At 38.1% G+C, this 21,243-nt stretch overlaps 1 protein-coding gene across 6 annotated transcripts in view; it reads left to right on the top strand.

Moving 5' to 3' along the window:
* The first annotated feature begins 10,942 nt into the window (after positions 1–10,942).
* sema4d (sema domain, immunoglobulin domain (Ig), transmembrane domain (TM) and short cytoplasmic domain, (semaphorin) 4D) overlaps positions 10,943–21,243 on the top strand; it is a 71,507-nt gene continuing 61,206 nt past the window's right edge. For 4 of the 6 annotated variants that reach the window (XM_026928925.3, XM_026928924.3, XM_026928916.3 and 1 more), the window contains exon 1: positions 10,943–11,078. The gene's annotated coding sequence lies outside the window, so the exon portion shown is untranslated. Of the gene's footprint in view, positions 11,079–12,929; positions 15,464–21,243 lie in introns of those variants that run through there. The other 2 variants (XM_026928920.3, XM_053240099.1) reach the window with 2 other exon arrangements.

The raw sequence follows: 21,243 nt of genomic DNA, 5'->3' as shown, positions 1-21,243 counted from the left end.
CCTATAACAGCACAACCCAAAGACATGTTTTTCTACATATTCCACAGCAATTTGCCAACTTTAAGAATTTTGTCTCTATTAAAGAATAACACATTGTACTTTTATCCATTTATAGTTACATTTAATGTTGTGATATTTCCAAGAAACAAGTTCCTGTTATCACTGTTTATTGGCATGAAAATATTACTTTTACTTATTTGGAATTTTGTGTAGAAAGTTGCTGCAGTGAGTCTAGAGAGCAACAGAACTCAATATTAACTTAATGTTAAATTAAGAGGATTTGTGTTGCTCCTTTTTGTTAACCAATTACACGAAATGTCTTGCTGATATTATTTCAATTTCCTGGTCTTTCTGGTTTTAGGGGTGTGAAAACTTTTTGCACTGAACTCTAGTATATCCAGACCTGGTTTCTTGAACATCAGGGCAGCGTAAGTGGTTTTTGCGAAAATTCCAGTTTTCTCTGAGATGAATATTGAGTCAGTGGACAGTTTTCTGCACACCATCTGTCTGTGCTTCATATCTAGCAGCTGCAGGCCACATCAAAGTCGTAACACGTGTAAGTGTATCCCAGATGTGCTCAAGTCTCACAGAGGCGTAAACAAAAGAAGCAAATTGTAGCACTCTGTAATCAGGCTCCGTTTCTGTGTTAATCCTTCCTCTTTGTTTTGTGTGTTTGACAAAAACCAAAACTACGGCCTTTCGAGCCCACATGTGGCACAGCATATACTTACTGTAGGCTGTAATTACTGCAGATAAGCTGTAGCGATAAAGAGGACTTTAGCACATGTGTGGAGCAAGCGTATGTGACATGACATGTGCCTCCATCACAGGCGTTCTGAAACCGTACCATCATGGCTTCTTCAGGACAAAAATCGAGAGCCTAATAAATCTATTCTCTCCATTACGTAAGGGACGATATAGAGATTCCCAAACTAGGGGTCGTGACCCCACATAGGATCAGTTGATTTACAAATGGGATCATGACAGAAGCTTACAATCTCCTCTTTTATTTTATTCAGTAATGTTATGAAGAATGAATATTAGGAATATAGTGCTAACTACTATATGCTAATGAAGGACACTGTATGCTCTTATTTTGAAATGTTACTAAGAAAGATTTAAATTAAGGCCATACATGCGTTTGTTGCTCACTAGCGTAGGAGTTCAGCAATAAAACTGGACAAATTTCCTCCATCCATCTACCGCTGCTAGTTCCTCGAAAACATCGAATGACTCTGAGTCAGTGGAACAGGAGAAGGCAAGAAGATGAGCATGAAAATGTATTGAATTTGGATTTCTTTTCAAGTCGTAAATTCTAAATCTGGAAAAAGAAATGCAGAGTGGTCAAGGCTACGGGTCGCAGAAATGTCCAACCTCAAGACCAGCCTGATAGCTGATTATTTTCCTGCACAACAAGTGTTTTATTTCATGTATAACAAATCAATTCACCAAGGATTACAATTTATATTTAGAACGTAAGTTTTATCCATTTATAGTTACGTTTAATGTTGAGGAACATCCGTGAAATAAATTCCTGTTATCACTTACATTATAGCAGCTATAAACAGTCTTTCCTGCACTTAATCTTGAAGTTAATAAGACAGAAACAAGCAGCTTGTCATGTTACCAAGAAACCGCAAGACGCAACGTCCTCCATCCTGAAGAATTTCCCGTGTCAGAAAACAAAGCACTGACACTGGAGACTCCTTCCAAAAAAGTTAAATTGCGATAAGGTTAAGATTTTTAATTAGCTACGCACTACCTTGATTGCCTGTGAAATTCACACTTATTTAGCATCGCTCTTTACTTTTCTCACTATAAATGCATTATTATTTATAATGTTTTGCAAAAGTTTGCATCCCCCATGTTTTTTCTGGTGTAAAAAAAGGAAAATGTGCCTCTATTTTAAAATAAAATGTTTTAAAATTAAAAAAAAAAACTTGAATAGTTAACAAAATTAAAATCAAAGCAACCCTAAGACACCTGCTGAAGATCCATTATTGATAAAAACAGGCTCTCGAAAGAATTGTAACAAAAATTATTATGAAAAAAAAAACCAAGTCTGCATCCATTACATTACATTAGCTTTGTACGACAGACTGATCATAATGAGGTGACAGTTCTAAAAATATTCTAATAGCTACTTGAAAGCTGGGACTGAATCAAGATTGAGTTTTTATTTTCTGTTGTTTTATTTTCTGACTTCTTTGTCAGGGGTTTAAATGTAAGAAAGGTTTTTTGTAATAGCCAGAAAGAAAATCAGGTCTGAATGGGATTTAAAAAAGTAACACAAAGGGTCATGTGATCAGGAAATGGGTCAGGGGGAAAAACACACACGCGTTTATACAGTGTCTCCTGCGCAGAAGTGGCTGTGAATTACAGCCCTCCTCTCAACACCTTGGATACATATAGACAAGTAGTACTAAAATTAGCTCATTGGCATAACACACACACGCACACACACACACACACAGGGAAGTGAGGGAGGGATAGTAAGCAGTAAACAGCTACTTGCTTGCACATTTAGCTCTGTGTACATGCAGGTTGTTGTAAATTGACAAGTGTTAGTCAAGGGATAAATGTTGAGGAAGCTGTTGGAAAACTAAAACTGTTAAAGTGCTGACACTGGAGACTCCTTCCATAAATGTTAAATAAACATCTCCTTACTGAAAACTTCACCATACTGATGATTACAAGTTTGTTTTTTTTTTAATCTGTTTACGTTAAGCATTCACCATACATGTCCTTGTGTAAGTTGTTACTATGGAAACAATATCATATTAGAACAAGTGCATTAATATACACCTGTGATTTGAACGGCTGTCAGAGCTGCTTTTATAGAAAACGAAATCAACACCTTCTGACCAATCACAGCGCTGTAGTTTAAGGCAGTATACACTGATTGTTTTCGAGACTTTCCTGGATTTCGACATTTGACTTTCCTGTGGATTTACATGGCCAAGCACGGGAGCTTGCATAATTATTACTGTCTATACTGGAATAGAAAAAGTAGTTTTATCAATCTAATTCCTAATTGTGGTCTTGCAGTCCTTCTGCAGTCTAATTTCCCTTCTATAGCACGCCTTATTTGGCTCGTTAGCTCATTATTATGAAGTAAAATCAGATGTGGAGCAAACGCAAAGATACGCGGCGTATGCGAGACTGAGAACCGCAGGTCTAATTATTATAAAGCCAGCAGTAGTTAAATGGAGTCTGGTCTCATAGGACATTCCTCAGTCACCTGCTTCCTCTTACTAACACACACATACTGTACGCCAGCTGCTCTCTCTGATGCGTTCCTATGGAGATGCTATCAGCGCTAACGGCTAACAGAAGGGGCCTATTGGCAGTAAAGTTGAGGTTGCGATTAACTGGAGCTTTGAGGTTGTCATGATAAAGCCACTGGCATAGTTTAATAATGAGCAGTGGGTGAGATCTGTGCTACTGCTATGAGTACTCGCCAGGCCTAAATCATGCTTCCTATGAGCAGGATAAAAGGCGGTAGAACGTTATTAGAACGTTTTGTAAAGTATTTGACAGGTTCTAAGGTTAGAGGTTGCAAAAATAACTTGTTCTAGAAACGTATGCTATATAATTGTTTGCTTTGTACAATGCTGTTAGAACGTCGCTCACATGAATTAGTGTTAATGTTCTTACAAACAAAACTGTATATCAAAACTGTACGAATGTTTATAGACACTACGTAGAAGCATAAATTTAAACGTAAACGTAATGTACATGTAAACACAAAATGTTGAACGCAATGTTGGCCACTATTTTCAAGTTCACGGACAATCAAAAAATTAGCATAGTTTTTATATAGCCTTAACTTATAACAAAAATGTGTACACCTCTCTCATAGTAGGTGCGTAGCTGCCGTAATCAAAACTACTCTGTAATTCTGTTTAAAGTGAATACTAACTATAAATGTGTGTTTTCTTCTTATTTTGTGAGGAACATAAAGTTTTCTTGGTGTGAAATGTATTTTTATGGTCTCTGATCACCAGACGTAGCCACATAACTGATATACACTGTTTGTAATGGAACTTAAGAACAATCTTAGGATAAACTTTGTAAACTTTACTGTGCAAAAGTCTTAGGCACATGCATAGAAATGCTGTAGAGCAAAGATGCCTTCAAAAATAATGAAATTAAATGTTTCTACATTTAAAAAAAATACTATAAAGAGCAGTAAACAGTAATAAATGAAACAATGTCAATGTTTGGTGTGATGATCCTTCACTTTAAAAAATAAAGCAGTATCTGAGGTGCAGTGTGTGCAGTTTTATAAGGAAATGAGCTGGAAGTGTTACTGAGCATCTTGCAGAAGCAGCCACAGTTCTTCTGGAGACTTTGACTGTCGACTCGCTTCTTATTTCTGCAGCGAAACCCAGCAGCCTTCATTATGTTTTTTGTCTGAAAAGTGTCTCTTATGTAACCTGCTGCTTTCTTTACTGACATACAAACATTTTTCTGTAATATTTCATTTTGGGCTGGAAAACTAATGTTTGGAATCTAAAATGTTATTGTACTGAATCAATAATGTAGAAGTTATAAAATAAAAAAAAACTATAACAAAGTTTGCACTAAAAACATAGGGTGCCTAATACTTTTGCACAGCACTGTATGTATCAGGCATAAAAAACATAACGACTTAAAACATCATAGATCAAACTGAGATTATTGCCAAGGTACATCACAAAATAGTTTAAAAAGTTTTACTGTAAAACAGTTTTGTTTGTGTCACTTATAATTGAACTTATACTCAAATAGTACAAACCAAACTGTACCATAAGTTCATAGAACTTAAATTTAAACGTTCTGAAAACGTTCTGAAATGTTAAATTTTTGTCTTGGATTGCAGCTACATTGAACAACGTGGGATTGTTATTAACGTGGTAGTAACGTCTCGGATCAGAAGCTACACACACCTGGTATTTTCATGTATCTCGAATGTACCTTCAACAGAAACATCTAATAACAGTTTGTCTGAAATTCTGTTAATAAACTTGCTATTTCATAATGAAGTATTAAAATGGACGTCTAATTTGTTAGGTGTTTCATGTACTTTCAGCACTGGCTTTTGATTTCACTACTGTAACTGACCTGTAACTATTCATTAAAAGTCAGTAATTGATACGTGATACATTTCATGGTTATATAATGTACCAGTACAGTGCATGTGTTTTATATTGTCTTTATTATGTAGGCAGTGGAATGAAATGATATCTTTTGACTCCACCTGAGAGTTATTCAGTATCAGTACAGCAGTGTACGTTCAGCAAAGCCCTGAAATAAGATTTACGATGTGTATGATCTGGAACCACGAGCTTGAAAGCAAACAGAGAGTAGCTGAGGACCGTCTAAATGAAGTGTTACTGAGGTCAAAGGGTTTTAAAAAATTCTTTAAGATCAAGGGGATCTAACAACAAGGAGATAACAAGAGATTAAACACATGAACACACACACACACACACACACACGCACACACAGATGGACTGGTACTCTTTAAAGTGTACACATGCAAAGAAAAAGTTTGTGAACCCTTTGCTTGATTTAACTCAATCATTCCAATGAAAAAAGTGTCCTTAATATTGTTACAATAGCAAACATTTTATTATATTTTAGCTAACTTTCGATTCCCCCACCCACACGGGGTACTGTTCTGTGACTGTTGCTATGGTTACAGCTCGAAAGTCGTTATCTCGCTCTATTCCTGTCACTTTTAATTAAAAATTTTCCTTGTACTGTAGCCCGACTTAAAAACTGCAACAGTGGTTATATGTATAGCCTTAACCGTTATATATGATCATTGTCATAGTTTTATTCTAACATTACTTAAGGTTTTTAGTATCTTCAGCTTTGTTTTGGAGCTGTGATTAGTTCCAAAAGCAACACATGGCAACCAATCAGAACTAAGTATTTTCACTTAACTTTCACTTAACTTTGTGTTTAGTTTATCTACAGGTAGCTTATTCTTCTAGCATTCACTCGAGAGTCTGGTATATTTCATGAAAAAGGGCAATTTTATGGATATAGTAGTTGACCAATTACAGAAAAATAACTCCTGTGATGTTTTTTTTCAGTCCATCGACTGGATCTTGAGCCAAAAATCTCACCACGTTGCAGTGTTTCTTTTCCTGCTGGAGAAAATCAGATTACAACCTTCTGAATATTCTGAAGATTGTTGCCAGAAAAGTGTACAAAATCCATGAGGCAAGCCATTCACAAGCTTAACTTTGTGAATTCAAAAAACGTGAGTCGACAGAGGAAAATAGAGCTGGCTGTTGTGCTGTTTTTTCCCTGAAAAAAAAAATTAAACAGGACTTTTATTATCAAGTATCAGACACACAAGATAGTGCCACTTAATGATAGTGAAGGTTGCAAAAAACAAACTAGCTAACTACTGTAAGCTATTCATTGGGTCAGTACATTCCCTCCAAAAAAAAAAAACACCACACCATCTCCTGTTCTTTTCTCCACCTCAAGGGAAAAATGAGTGAGGTGAAAATCTGGAGCTCCTCTTATTTTGAGTTATTTAAGTTGTAGAAACAGTGGAAATTAAGCAAACTACTAATCATTAGTGCTACATTTTGGGTGTAGTTTCTCCAAGAGTCCAAGAGGATTCGGTCTACATCTGTATAACTGTTCCTCACGGCCACTCGAAGAAATCTGTTTCCTCTTGTTCACTCTGTCACTCTTCCTACATCTTCCATCTCTCTCTCAGTCTAAGGATTCATTCTTCTCTGTTTCTGTCTCTCTGGATGCTGAGACAAAGCCGGCTCTGTCTCGTTTGCCCTCCACTGCTGTGGTTTTGATTCACTTCACCATTAGCAGAAATATCACATAACCTTTGACCTTCAGGACAAAGAGCTCTTCATGGCTTGCCTGTTTTCAGTCATAAAAAAGACTGCTGTTTACTTGCTTTCTCTATCTGTTTTTTTTTTTTTTTTTAAAGTGACCTGTTCAGGGTTACAGTCACACTGTCACACTTTCACACGGTCTGTATTTCTGTGACCAAAGTGTGCTGACTTTGTGCTGTCTCTACAGAGATGATGAACGTTAGTCAAGCAGAAATTAGTCACAAGGCTGATTTTGACAGCTGATTGGAGCAGGATAGTATTACATGGAGCCGAAACAACATTTCTGACAGTTCAAAGAACACAACAAGTCCATATTAGACTAATTTTATATCAACTAGATGTTTTATTTAATTACAGATTTCAAGGAAAGATTTGAATTAAAAACATCCCACGTGTGTGACCTGGTTACACATGCTATAACACGTTAAATAGGCTCTTCAGAAGGATCATTGTCATCCTACTTTTCCAGACTTTTTCCATCCGCTTTTGGAAGATGGATCAACTCACAGCCTCTGATCTATAATTATGTGGCAAAACCCTGTCAGGCTGATTTCTACTTCGTCCTGTGTCTGCTCCGCATAAAAGAGTCAAGGGAGCTTCATTCAGCTTGTAATGGTTTGCGCATGCAATGTATTAAATGAAATACATGGGGTTTTAAATAACATTTTTCCGTCATGTTAACATGGTGAAAGAAGGATTCAGAGGAAAATCAGGAGAATTATTTGGCTAAGAAATACCATTTTGTACATAAGCAATCAGGAAATAGCATTAAAAGGCTGTAGCTGTGTCCAAAATGGTGTCTGATGACTTATTCTTTACAAACCTCAGATGGCATTTAGGGCATTTCATACCTGATAGGGTTTGAATATTGTTTGAATATTATATTACGATGCTGTTTAATTCTCAAATCTGATTTGTCAGAAAGAGCCAATTCGTCTTCTGTTCTGGCTGATACAGACAGGTTTATATTAATGCGCTCATTCTAATACATTATTTTTTACATTATGGTTTAATAAATGGATTTAAAACCTGTTGTGATTTAACAATGAAGAATGTCTAAATGTTGATATAGTGAAGTTTTCTATAAGGTAATGTTATTCATTATTCAACATTTATGGATTTAAGGAGTCTCCAGTGTCAGTGCTTTGTAACAGTCAGTAAGTTTTCCGCCACATGAAAGTCTTCAGGACAGAGGATGTCACACGTTCTGGTTTCTCGGTAACATGACAATCTGCATCCTTTTATTTTAGTTTTATTAACTTTAAGAGAAAGAAAAAAAAATTGGTGAGGGAATGACTGTTTATTGCTGCTATAACGCTGTAAGTAATAATGGGAACTAACTTGCTTCAAGAACATTCCACAACATTAAATATAACTATAAATGGATAACTGATACATTTATTTTAAATTTTTTAATTGTTGGCAAGTTGCTGTGGCATAAGAGGAAAATAACTGCTTTCAGGGTCCTAACAGTAACTGCGTTTTGTGTCTGGCTTCATCACACAGCCTCTTCGTTCCTTATTTTCCTTTAACAGGATACCAAATGTGTTAGCTGACTGACTTTATTAGATTTGGCTGTAAAATTTATGTAGATTTGACTTCCTCTTAACTGTAATTTAAGCTCTAACTGCTTACACTGAAGCCAAGCGGCTCCTTATCTGACCTACTGCTTCAGGCGCTTCACCTTTCTACCTTTCTACCTTTCTGACTGCAGTTATTCTCTCTTTCTCTCCCTCCCCCCTCACTCACTACAGTCAGACCTGAGAGGGGGTGGGAGTTTGAATTAGGGTTGCCAGATTGTGCTCTTACACTTCCATTTTGATCATTTCTTTGGTCATCATATTCAGCTATTAAAATAGCAATGTTGATATATACTTCTTCCTAAATGTCATATTTGTACTCTAAATAGGGAGAGAAAATACGACTCCAATACCATAGGACATGTGTCCAGCACCTTAATATTCTTATATTTGTAGGTGGAATACCTGAATGGTGCATTAAAGCCCACCGCAATCCAAAGTATCTGAACACTGGGCAATAACCAAACTCATAAATCCAACCATGTGAAAGGAACAAATGCAGGCACATTGTGCTTTAAATAAATGATGTAACCATGACTCGACTTGACCTTGATGTGCTTTAATACACTCAAAAGGACAAAACTATGATTCATAATGGTGCCGTCCAATCGATCATACTAATCTCTACATTTCAGGCTTCTGGTTGCATTTTTCTGGCCCAGAATTTAGCAACTCTTGAGACATATGTAGTTTTTAGTCAAGTGGGTGTGGTCAGTTTGCAGAAAAGCAAAGACTAGTCCATTTTTAATTGCTATTTCAATTTTTTTTATTGCATTTATCAGGGGTCTCATGCCTAAATTTTGCAAACACACAAAAGGGTGTGTGTAGAAGCTAGCGTACACACATGTATACATACATACAGGCAGTTTACTTAGCCCACTTATTAATCCCCAGCGGCAAGAAAGACATCTGAGGATTATGAAGGACAGCCGAATTATTATTATCTGTATTATTTACAGCAATTACCAGTTCTCACATTTGCAATAAAGAGACCTACATGTTTTTTTTGTTTTGTTTTGTTTTTGTTTTTACTATATATCAAAAGAAAACATGGGGAAACTTCAAAATATCTGTTGTGCAAATGTTTCTAACCATAACCAGTTCTAAGTACAAACCAGGCAGTTGCCAAACACCCAATTACCACAAGGTGGCCAATATATTGCATGGATGGACCTACTTATAAATAAAAATAACTATAATACTAAAAATCTTATTTCGACATCTGGTTCGTTTGCATGGAAGAAAGAAGATACTGGACTGCACTGCAAGATACTGGACTTTTATCATTGCTAAAACATGTTAAAAGTCATTTGAGGTCTGCAATGAAGATTTTATTGGATTACCTAACCTAGAGACTGGATTGGAGAAAACCCAGGTAAATGTGTGTAGTTTATTCTAGGAGATACAAAAAGGTTTACGTGATATGAAAAGAAATGTTTGTGCCATAAACATCACTACGTTTTGTACAGAATAATAGAAAATATAGGTATTTTATCATGCATGGTTTCTAATCTGTTGAAATATTGCTATAATACGGAATATATGCATTTAGTGGCTATTTAGTTCCCGCGTCTGAGTGACTCCATGATTGGGGTGCCATTTGTTTTCCACCAATATTACATATATGAACATGTATGTAAAGTAAAGTTTAAAAATAGGTTTAAATCACAGGTAAAGTGTCTTTCAAAATAACCTATGCGCATGGTTTAGATAAACTTAAAACATTAATAAAATCTTAAATCTACAGCACTTATAAACAGCACAGTACACTTCTCCTGTAAATATAATTATTAAAATACTACAAAAGTCTTATTATTTTTGCATTAACATGTGAATTTATTTAACATCTCATGCTTGAAACATGCTTTTCCATGAATCATCCATTATAAGTTATGAAAAATGTACATTTTAATTTTACATTCACTCTTTTACCTGAACACATTTCCCTGGAAGACTTCAGCAGGAAGTTACATCATCTGAATTTCCTGAAGATCATAGGAAGAAGAAAATTCTCTCATTCTCTCATTCGTTTTCTCATTCTTATCCAAAGACAGAAAACATATTTTAAGTAAATAATGTCCTTAATGTCTTTATGCCATTAGCATGGATGCTAGTTGATCACATTTTCTGTATTAGCTAACGCTATGCTAAAAAAAAATAAATAAAACTCAACGTATTTTAACAAAACCTTGGCAAAGAAACCTTATTAAAATGAAATGTTGTCTCTTGAGATGGGTTAACACATTTTTTAATGATTAAACATATGTTTTTAGCTTGAAAATGATTAAAAAATATAATAACATTTCCTTTATTAAGGGTTAAATGATGCCCAATCACAACAAGATGTAACAGGATGGCTTGGGTTAGCTTTCCAAGTCCTAATCTTTCAGGATGATTTTTTTTTTAATCAGATGAGGAGAAAAAATCAGTAAAATGAACTGATTCTGAAACTGAAATGAAAATTAGTGTCTGTTGTTTTTAAACCTTAAATGTTTAGATTTGTCCGATCTGGCAACCCGGGTTTGAATCGCCTCCGCCATGCTGAGACGCTCTCACTAACTTGTCACGTTTATTCAAGCCACCGTGGGCCGCTTTAAATCGCCGGTGGACATCGAAAAACCGTTTTAATCACCAGGTTAGTGTGTTTATTTAAGGTTTATATCAGTTCCGTGTTTTAATTTATATTGTTTGTTGTTTTTTTTGAGGAATAACCTGAGGAATAACTGAGCGCGAGCGGCTGTTAGTTGGACTTTGAGCTTGCGTGCACTTGTTACTGAGGTGCTCGCGCGCAGCGGGTTTTTTTTAAAAATATAAATTAAAGGTTTATTTATTTATTTATTTGAAGCGTATTTTTAAAATACGTGAGATGAAATACTCTGGATGTGATATTGACCAGTTTTATATGGTTTATTAATTGGGCAGGGTTGTGAATTGACGTGTGTTGCAAGCGGCGCGTGTATCTCGGGGTGATTTTTCTCCTGAGGTATTTTCGGTTGTCATAACAACAGTTTCGTGTCTCAACTAGCTAACATCGTTTTACTGACTTAATTCACAATTTGGTCACTTTAATAGCAGTCAATTTTAAAAAATGTGTTCGGTTTTGAGATATTTTTGCGTCCAGGTTTCTAAAAAAAGAGCTGAATATCCGTCTGTCTGGGTTTTAAAGGTCATTCAGGGTGTTTTGGGCATAAATTAGCAAGTCCTTCAGTTAAACAACAAAAGGCTCTGTGTCAGGAGTGTGTGCTCCATAAGTGCTCAAGGTGTGTGTTAGGGGGATTTAACTCTGGGTCCTGGCTTGAACTAAAAAGTAATGAAAACATTTCAACCACCAAACCATGTGAGGAAACTCAGACTTGTCCAAAATGAGGATAAAAATGCACTGGGAGGCACTAAAATCCGAAATTCTGTGGTGTAAGTGGAATAAAACACTTTTGGGGGAGTGCCATTATAGGAAAGTAATCAGCTACGCGTCAGACCACATCACAACTCCCTGAAAACAGTGTGTCTCTTTAAATAAGGTTCAAAACATGATTGTGAATGTTATTAAAAATCCCCAACACGTCCGTACAGCTTTGTCACCTAATACTCTTATCTGTTTATCTTGGGAAAAAAGGATAAATACCACAAAAACAGACGTAACGGGTTCATCTTTATTCCTGTCATCTTCAGGGTCACGTCAGATAGTCACGCTAAGCCAGACATGACCTGAACATCGAATGCTTCACATGTTCCTGGGTTTCAGTCTGACGTTTGTGATGGGCTAGAAACAAGAAAAGAAGTCTGCTTCTGTTCGATAATTATTTTATGAGATAAAAATAAGACCGTCATGTAACTACAATTTGTTTAAAAAATAAATAAATAAAACCAAATCCTGCCAAGTGTATCTGGGTAACCATTAGACTCTTGCATATCCGTGACTTTTAGCCTCATGAAAAAAATTCAAACGTAATATATGACATTCCAAGTCCACAACATTCAGGTTTGATGTGGCCTGTCGTGAAGCGTCCCTTAGAGACCGTTTTCCAATAACAGCATGTCCTGAAGTGTTTTCTTCCTCTTATACCACAGTAATTTGCCAGCAGTTAGATTTTACATAATTTTTATCTGTTTATAGTTACAGTTTTCGTGTCACGGAGTGTCTGTGAAACAGGTGAGCTCCTGTTATCGCTTATGTTATCGCAGCTATAAACAGTTAATAAGTTATTGAAGTTAATAAGGCAGCTTGCTGTGTTACCAAGAAACTGGTAAAAGCGCCAACTCCTCCGTTCGAAGACTTTCCTGCGGTGGAAAAATGTAAACCTGCGCTGACACTGGAGACTCCTTCCATACATGTTTAAATAAAATGTCTCCTTCCAGAAAATTTCACCGTATCAATGATATGTATTTTGGGAATCTGTCATGTTTATGGTATAGAAGCTAACTTACAAGGTTTGAATCCGTAACAATACCTGGATTATATCTGACAAGTTTTAAATTTAGATATGTTTGGGATTTGCGAAACATGTCTGATTTGCTCTTGAGTGCATCCCAGTGACGCATTCGGCGATTTTCTTCTTTCCATTTGCCTGAAAGTTCTCAGGGTTGGTGTTTAAAAAAGGGGGGAAAAAGCTCAAGCTTGGGTTTGCTAGCTTTTTCAAGTTGGAAAATTTTGTCAGGATATTTTATGGCTTCCCCATCGTCTGCTGCCTGATTCATGCTTTATTCACTGAATGATTGGTTCTTATTCATGGCCCTCATCCTTTGTTCCAGTCACGTTAGTCAGTTGGAAGTTAATTAGAGCACATGCCATCGTGCTCGTCTTTCCACAATGACATTGCTTCCCTCAGATTCCCCCGAGGCGGTTTATTTTGATGAGACGAGGCCTGTGTTTTGAGTTGATGTCGATACCATGTCCTTGACTTGATGTTTTATGGTCTTGCTTTCACACGGAGGCATCGTGTCATCGGCTAATCGATGATCACAGCTGATTTGAGGTTGCTAGCATTTTACTCAGAGTATGTTTAATACGTCATGGTGGTGCATGATGGGAATGAAACCTTATGGTGTGATTAGCACCATATAAATCTTCAATAAATTGAACTGCACCTAATATAAAACACAGTTGAGTAATTTTCTATAACAGCAGCTCTGACAGTTGTGCAGCTGCCTATAATCATTTTCCATAAAGAGATAGTTACTAAACATTTACAGAAGGAGTCTCTAGTGTCGGTGTTTGTTCTGTTGATGTTTGTTTATATTCTGAAAAAAAAAAAACCTCTGACATTGTTGTAGTTTTTGTACAGGAGGGAGAGAAAGGATCCAACAGACCTGTTGTTGTTCATTCTCAGCCATGCTCTGTTAGGTAGTAAAACATTAGCCTTAGAGTCTACAAGATAGAGTTTCAGCTAAATCCATAATAAAAACCCCAGGATGGAATCGGCACTCCTTCTCGAAGGTTGCCAGGTGTTGATTTCTAAATAATCCCAACCACATGAAGAGGTGGGAAACTGATGTGCTTTGTAATGCAACAGGAAATGTAATGTAACAGGAAACAATTCTGTAATGTGGCTTAGTCATCATGACGTCGTGGACACGGTATGACAGTTTGCTTGTGATGGTGTCATGCTGTGGCTTAATGTGAATTAATGTAAAGTAGCTGTTGTGGTATTCTTCGACATCTGACCGGATCCTTTACTCGTTAATGGATGTTGGTAGGATAAGAAGCAAAGGATGGCGAAGTTTCACATTGGTAACGAGTGTAGCTTGGTTCACAGTGATGGGTTAAGCTTTTATCGAAACAGTCAAGTAAGTTTGCAGAAATTTTTGTGAAAATTCGGAAATTCTGAAAATGAAAATGTGGATTGTCCACATTTGCGTAAGACGTTACAATAATAGTGTTTCCGTCACTGCTTGATCGTAGACTTGCGTCGCTTTTCTGTCAGCCGGCCTTGTAGAGTACGACATTGCATCTGAATCAGGAATGTTTACCTATTGCATCATCAACATCAGTCTCTACCTGATATTGAAAGTATAGCTGTTATTTTTTTACATAATAACTATTAACGTCAACAATCATCACAAAACAGTAACGAGCTCCAAAAACGTATCCAAAAGGTAGAGCTAATTTGGTAAAGTTAGGTTTATTTGCATTAAGTAGCTAGTTAACGCTAGCGCTGCATTGAACTAAAGCGAATACTTGTATATACTGTACAGTATAACTCATGTAAACATAAGAAGTGCTACTTTGTGTACGGTTCATGTTGATTTGGCGTCACTTGCTGAACTCGAGGTTGAGGAGACCATCCCAATTTGCCGATTAGGAATTCCGAGTTGCTGAATGTTTTCTTTGGGTTTTTTCCAAGTCAGAGGTTGGAAATTACAAGTTGCAGCATAGCTAACGAACTAGTCTAGCATTACATTCATTTTAACGTCACGCCAGGTTTGTTTTTATTGCGCAGAATAATAGCAAGCTACAAAACAACGACAAAATAAAATTGCTTGTTAGGCAACTTGATAACATCAGAGGTTATTTTTGTTAGTGAACTAGCGTTAGATAGATATTGAGCGTGTTGATGTTAGCGTCCGTACGCCGGATGTATGGTTCAGGTAAATACCAGCGCAGACCAGTTTTGATTTTATGACTCGATATGGCTGAGAAATAAGGATACCAGGATCATAAAAATGGACTTTATTGTGATTGCTGTTTGCTGGATTTTATCAGATTCTATCAGACGTTTTGCTGCCAGGCAGTCGATGGGCGTCGTCACGCCCGGTTGGATCCTCTAGTAATCACATGTCCTGGTAAAACATTATCCCGGCGAAAGGGCACAGCGAGCCGAGCTCTGTTCCAGCGTTTAGGTGAATACGATCAGGTGAGAGCGCTCCACTTCTCCTTTCCCTCACTTTATTTAGAGAGGACAGGGCACAAGCTGAGTATCTCTTTCTCTACGGAGAAAGCGAATAGAGACAGGCTTTGTGTCACTTTGCCAACATCTTTCAGTGTGTGTACAGAGAGCAGTGGGAACAGCAGCGATGAGACAGGTGGGTGCCCTTATTCTGTTACAACGCTGGAAAGTACCCGCTGGGCTAAAGATGCCCTGTTGCCCTCGCTTCAGAGCCAGGCACATCCATTATTAGACAAATTACAAACCTCGTCTCGGTCACTTACAAAGGCCAGTTTCAGCGTTTAGCCCGTAATGACGTGTTCGGCAAAACTCTTCAGATCATGAGGTATGAAAGTTCAGCTCTTCTTAAATTTCAGACACGTTACAGTTTAATGCTTCAGTTAGTTGTTCAATGAAAAACGACATCAGATGGAACGAAGCGGAAAACAAACAAACAGCGAGCTTTTAGTTTTTCTCCTGCAGCAAAACCCATGTGTTCACATACGAAACGCTACACCGTGAAATAAGTGCAGCGCGCTTGCTCTTAGCAGGAAGCTTATTTTTATGCATGTTTTGTCCGACCTTTAAATGCGACGGCAGGTTTAATTGATTCGCAATCAGCTGCTCGTCCCAGGAGATTCCTCAGACCTCAGGCGAAGGACACCAGAGCTCGGTGTTCATGTTAATGACCTGTCTCCTGAAGGCTCATGTGGACGCAAGCTGGTTTTTTTTTTTTATTTATTTATTTTTTTTTTATTGTCCCTTATTTCTTCTGTGCATCAGCAGGTAACGAAAGGTCAAAGATGTGCCTCGGCATGTTAATATTGTAGAATGCGACTAATTTCAATTCCAGTAAATTGCACCAGTTGCACAGCTTAAGAGGAAACGCCCTAAATTTTAAAATCTGCTTTGCGGAAAACAAACATTTGTTGTTTGAGTGCAGCGCACATTATTTTTGCCCTAATCGAATGGCAAGTCTTATTCATCTTCATTTCTTTTGGATCTTTCTTTCAAGTCATTAACTGAGATTTGCCAGATTTTTTATTAAATTAGAGTGTAATTGAAATAAATAAGCGATTTATGTAAACTTGACAGCGAGATCCGTATATAAAATCGTAGAAACTCATCACCAATCGTACATTTGATGCCAATCAATCGAGGTTCACTGTCCCAAACTCGGGAGCTCTTGTAGGATACGTGCGTTTTTTCCAAACGAAGTGGATTTTCACGAATACTGCATATAATTATATTAATATAATATATTGCAATTGTATAATTATAGTATAGTTTAGTCGTGTGCTGTTCTCGTCGTTGTCTTCTGCACTCTCTGCTCAGGCCGGGTATTTCCACTAATAACGACCGATTGTGGCGCCCAACGTGGGGAGAGACTTGGAGACAGTTTCTGAGATTTGTTGTTTTTATGTTACGTTTAGACTGAAGAAGCTTCGAAATGGTGTTTTTTTGCAACGCGTTGGGGACGAGGATGGGAGCGAGGCGGGAAAAATCAGCCAGCGTGAACAATGAGAAACAGGTTACCATGACAGCCCTGAATAGTTAGAATATTATCATGATATTTTTAGATGGCATTAGAAGGCTAGTGCAAAAGAAAAAAAGAAAGCCCTTGTGCATGGGTTTGATGTTAGTTAACGCAAAGCTGTGAGCTGATTCCGGTATTTTTGCATGGGAAAAGGGTTGCAGTGATCCATGGGAACCTCCGTGTCCTAAAAAACCCAGAGAGTTTGTGTGAAACACATTAAAGATAAGGGCTAAAATGAGGCATGCTTGCTTATAGCGCTGAAAGCTGTTTACTCAACTGTAATGCTAACCTTCTGGAAGTTTTTACCATGACTGTTTAAAACAGCTTCAGTTGTTACATAAGTAAACAGTTTAATCAGCTCTGTTAGAAGCACGAGGTCTGCTCAGATGCATTGTGGGATCCCACTGGATGTCCAGTCTCATTAGAGATGTCATGTATTTTAAGCCCAGACTTCAAAAAATGGCTTCATTCCAGCAGTGATTGGGTTAGCAGTACTGGAAAGGAAGTCTGATTTGATTTGAAGGAATCTCTAGACTGACGTTTCATTACGGTCTTGACAGAGCAGCTACTGGTTCCTCGTGTCGTGCCTTCGCAGATGGATGGGGGTCGTTCACGTGACCCGCCCGCAGATCTGAGCTTCACAGACGGTTTTAAATCTCCTGATGTTGATGAATGTCAGTGGGTTGAATGCTTTGAGGGTGCCTTGAAGGATTTAAGGATATGGCGTTTACCGGCCTCAGGCTTCTGCACGGACGTCTGGAAGCAACTCGATCTGTGTTTGAAATAAAACAGGATCAATGGAGTGTAGCTTTGGGATAAGACTAATTAGCCCTCGTTGAAAGCTGCCTTTAAAAACAAGAGTCAGATTTAAGGATATAGACTTTATATACGTCTACTTCATGATTTGTCTCATTTAGATAATAACGCTACTGCTGAAGGTCTCTAAAAAGTCTTAGTTTTCTAATCAGTATGTCTTTTATACCATGGCACTGTTGAATTCTCCATTCTGATTGGTCAGAATGGGTTTTTATATAAATTTTCTATATCAGCGGCTTAAGACACTTGTTCTAATATGTTATCGTTTCTATAGTAACAGCTCGTTCACAGGAACTTGTAACGAGGACGTTCCATGTAAACGGGTGTGTAGTTTGTGTGATGTGGTGACGTTTTAAGTGAGGAGATGTTTGTTTATGGAAGGAGTCTCCAGTGTCAGCGCTATAACAAGGTCTTCTTGACAGAGTTGTTTACTTTGAGGTTTTCTCTGTAACATTACAAGCTGTGTTTTTTGTTTGTTTGTTTGTTTGTTTTTTTCAAGCTTAAGAGAAAACTTGCTTGTCTTGTGGACGTTCCACAACATTTAACATGTAGCTATAAATGGATAAAAAGTACATTGTTCCATTCTTTAATTAACGGAAACAGTTTAGCAATGGCGAGCTGCTGTTGTATAAGAGAAATGTTCAGGACATGCTGTTGTTATAAAATAATCAACCTCTGCGTGCGAGCACTCTGTTGATTATTTTTCTACCACAGCGTGCTGCCGAGTGATTTATTCCTTACTTAATGCCAGGAAATCTAACTACTTTGCTTTATCTATGACTTTTAAATTGTCCTTGTTTATAGTTTATTTATAATTTCTGTATATTTATAGCAAATTTTGCAGGTTATTGAAGAAAATGAGTCTGCGGCTGGAAGTTAAAGCCTCCTTTATGGGACCTAAAAGAAATATTTTTCTAACGCTAACAAAACAACAACGAGTCATAAAACATTTACGGAGAGGCCTCCCTAGAAAGACCTTTAGGCTATATTTTTAATACCCTGATGACGTGAGTAATAAGGCCCTGACATCCGCATACGGCTCATGATTTATGGGCGAAGAATGGAAATGTTATTTGGCGGTCTTGTCATGGGAAAAGCGTGAAGATTTGAACTGCTATGAGAACCCTGGAAATGATGCATTGGCATGCTTAAATAAGACTCAACTAAATAAACTATAAGCATGCATATACAATGTAACCAGAAATGGAGGAGAAACAGAGCGTTTTTATTGCTTTCCTCTCCCTCCATGTGACGGCTTTGCAGGAGGACATAAATTTGGGGCGCCTCTTCTGCTTTTTGCGTGCCAGGATTCCAGTTTGGATTCTCCTCGGCGAAGTCGTTTCAGCTACATAAAGCCTTAAAAGCTGTGTGCTGTAGGAGGGGGAGGGGGAGGTGACACGACCTCGCCTTGTCTCAACCTGCCTCCGTCGTCGTATAGGCTACACGCACACACACACACACACACACACGCTGGCTGCAAAGTGGCCACAGACGATCGACCTGCACTTTACCCCCTGCTGAGAGAGAGAGAGAGACTGTAGCTGGTTTTACACACAAACACACACACTTACATTTACACACTTACACCCTTACCTAGAGTGACCTATGGAGGAAACGTAACTCCGCAATTATAACAAATCCCTCGAGCATTTTTCTCAATCCTGATTGGTCAGAAGGTGTTGATTTACTTGTCTATAACAGCGTCTCTGACAATAAATCAATCCACAGGTTTATGTGAATGCGCTCGTTCTAATATTTATTGTTTCTATAGTAACGGCTCATTCAGCAAGTCTTCTAAATTTAGGATCTAAGTTTAATAATGAACCGAGTTTTTCAATTTTCAATAAATGTAACATTTATGGAAGGAGTCTCCAGTGTCAGCGCTTTGTAACGGTCAGTTTTCCACCACGGGATGGAGGAGTTTGTGCTTTCGCTTTTCTCAGTAACACAGCAAGTTTCTTTTCATTATTAACTTGATGAGAGAGGAGAGCCTGGTGAGGGAACGACTGTTTATAGCTGTTGTAACACAAGTGATAAGAGGAGCTTGTTTTGTGGCTGTTCACCCACATTAAATGTAACTATAACTGGAAAGCAATAAACCTTCACTTCAGGACATCCTGCTATTGGAAAATAATCAGCTTCAGGGTGTTGACACGTCACACTGCACTCATAGTGTTTTATTCGTTACTTAAGTTCATTGCCTGAGTGAAGGATAGTGCACTAAGAAACAACAGGGCTGTCAATCCTCAACTGAACTGTCCTTAAGGAACTGTAATCATGACGAACGTCCAGCTGTTGGATCACATGTGGTGTTAATCGTCATCTTATTGGCCAGTAACAGAAGATCTGGCTTGCGTCTGCACCTCCACCAAAACCCAGTCCAGTGGAAATATTTGTGAGCGTGTGCTGGAATGTATTGTCGAGGTTCCACATTTTCAGCCTTTCCCTTTATAAAAACACGACCTGTGCTACAGAGGATTATATCAGGAAGGGATGGGTGGACGAGGCGGACAGGGTGGACGGGGTGGACGAGGCGGACACTTCCACACAATTGACTCTTTGACCTGATGTAATTTAAATGGTGCCCAAACAAAGCTGATTCAGGATCCGTGTTCACTCTTCCAGAACGATTCCCAGAGAGAGAGAGAGAGAGAGAGAGAGAGAGAGAGAGAGAGAGAGAGAGGAGGGTTATTGATTGAGGTGGAGGTTGTAGGTATGGAGAGAGGCAAATTGGATTGGATTTAGGAAATGTGTAGTGGACTGAGAATATAGGAATGGAGTGAGGAGGGGGTTCTCCGCCTTGGTGCAGAATTGAATCAGTGAAAAAGCGATTTGACTCTGATTCGACTCGTGCAGGAAGTGAATCAAACATGTCGTGTGTTTGGGTTTTGGGTTCTAGTGTTGTGTTTTTTTTTAATGCTAAACTGAGCCAAAGGACAGAGCTGTAGCACTGCAGAAATGCCATGTGTCATGGAGATTTGCCAGAAAAGAGAAAATAAACGTTGGATGCGATGCACAAAATGTTTCGAACTAGCTATTATCTTCATCGCACCGTTTATTTAGCTCAGACAAAGTTTGTAGCTTGTTCTGTCGCTGTATTTCTGACAGATTTTCATTTTCAGTCCTCCACACTCCTCAGTATTTTTTGTTTAATTATGTGAAAATAAAAACCAAACTACATAGCGAACGAATCAAAAGAATCAATTTGGTGCTGATTCAGAGATTCAGACTGAATGAATGAAGGTGCATTTACTGTGAAGCGTGATGGGAAAGCATCGTTTATCATCGTTCTAATTTTAGCGTACATGCTGACGTAGATTCGGGTCGCTCCAAACCCCCACTGCTCGAAACGATTTCGGGGTCACGTGTAGAGATGTGATCAATAGCGGTCAGTGTTTTGTCTTGAGTATCATGATGACTCGTAAATCGACCCTGATTTTGTGTGAAAGCAGCTTTGTGTTTGCCCCCCTCTCGCTGCAGGTAATGACGCTTCGGGCTCATGTTATTGGGATTGGGCTAATTTCCTGCCACCCAGAAAACAGCACACACACACACACACACACACACACACACACACACACACA

This window comes from Pangasianodon hypophthalmus, chromosome 15 (assembly GCF_027358585.1).
Source record: "Pangasianodon hypophthalmus isolate fPanHyp1 chromosome 15, fPanHyp1.pri, whole genome shotgun sequence".
NCBI lineage: Eukaryota > Metazoa > Chordata > Actinopteri > Siluriformes > Pangasiidae > Pangasianodon > Pangasianodon hypophthalmus.
Note: the sequence above shows the minus strand (reverse complement) of the source record. Positions and strands in the feature narration are given on the sequence as shown.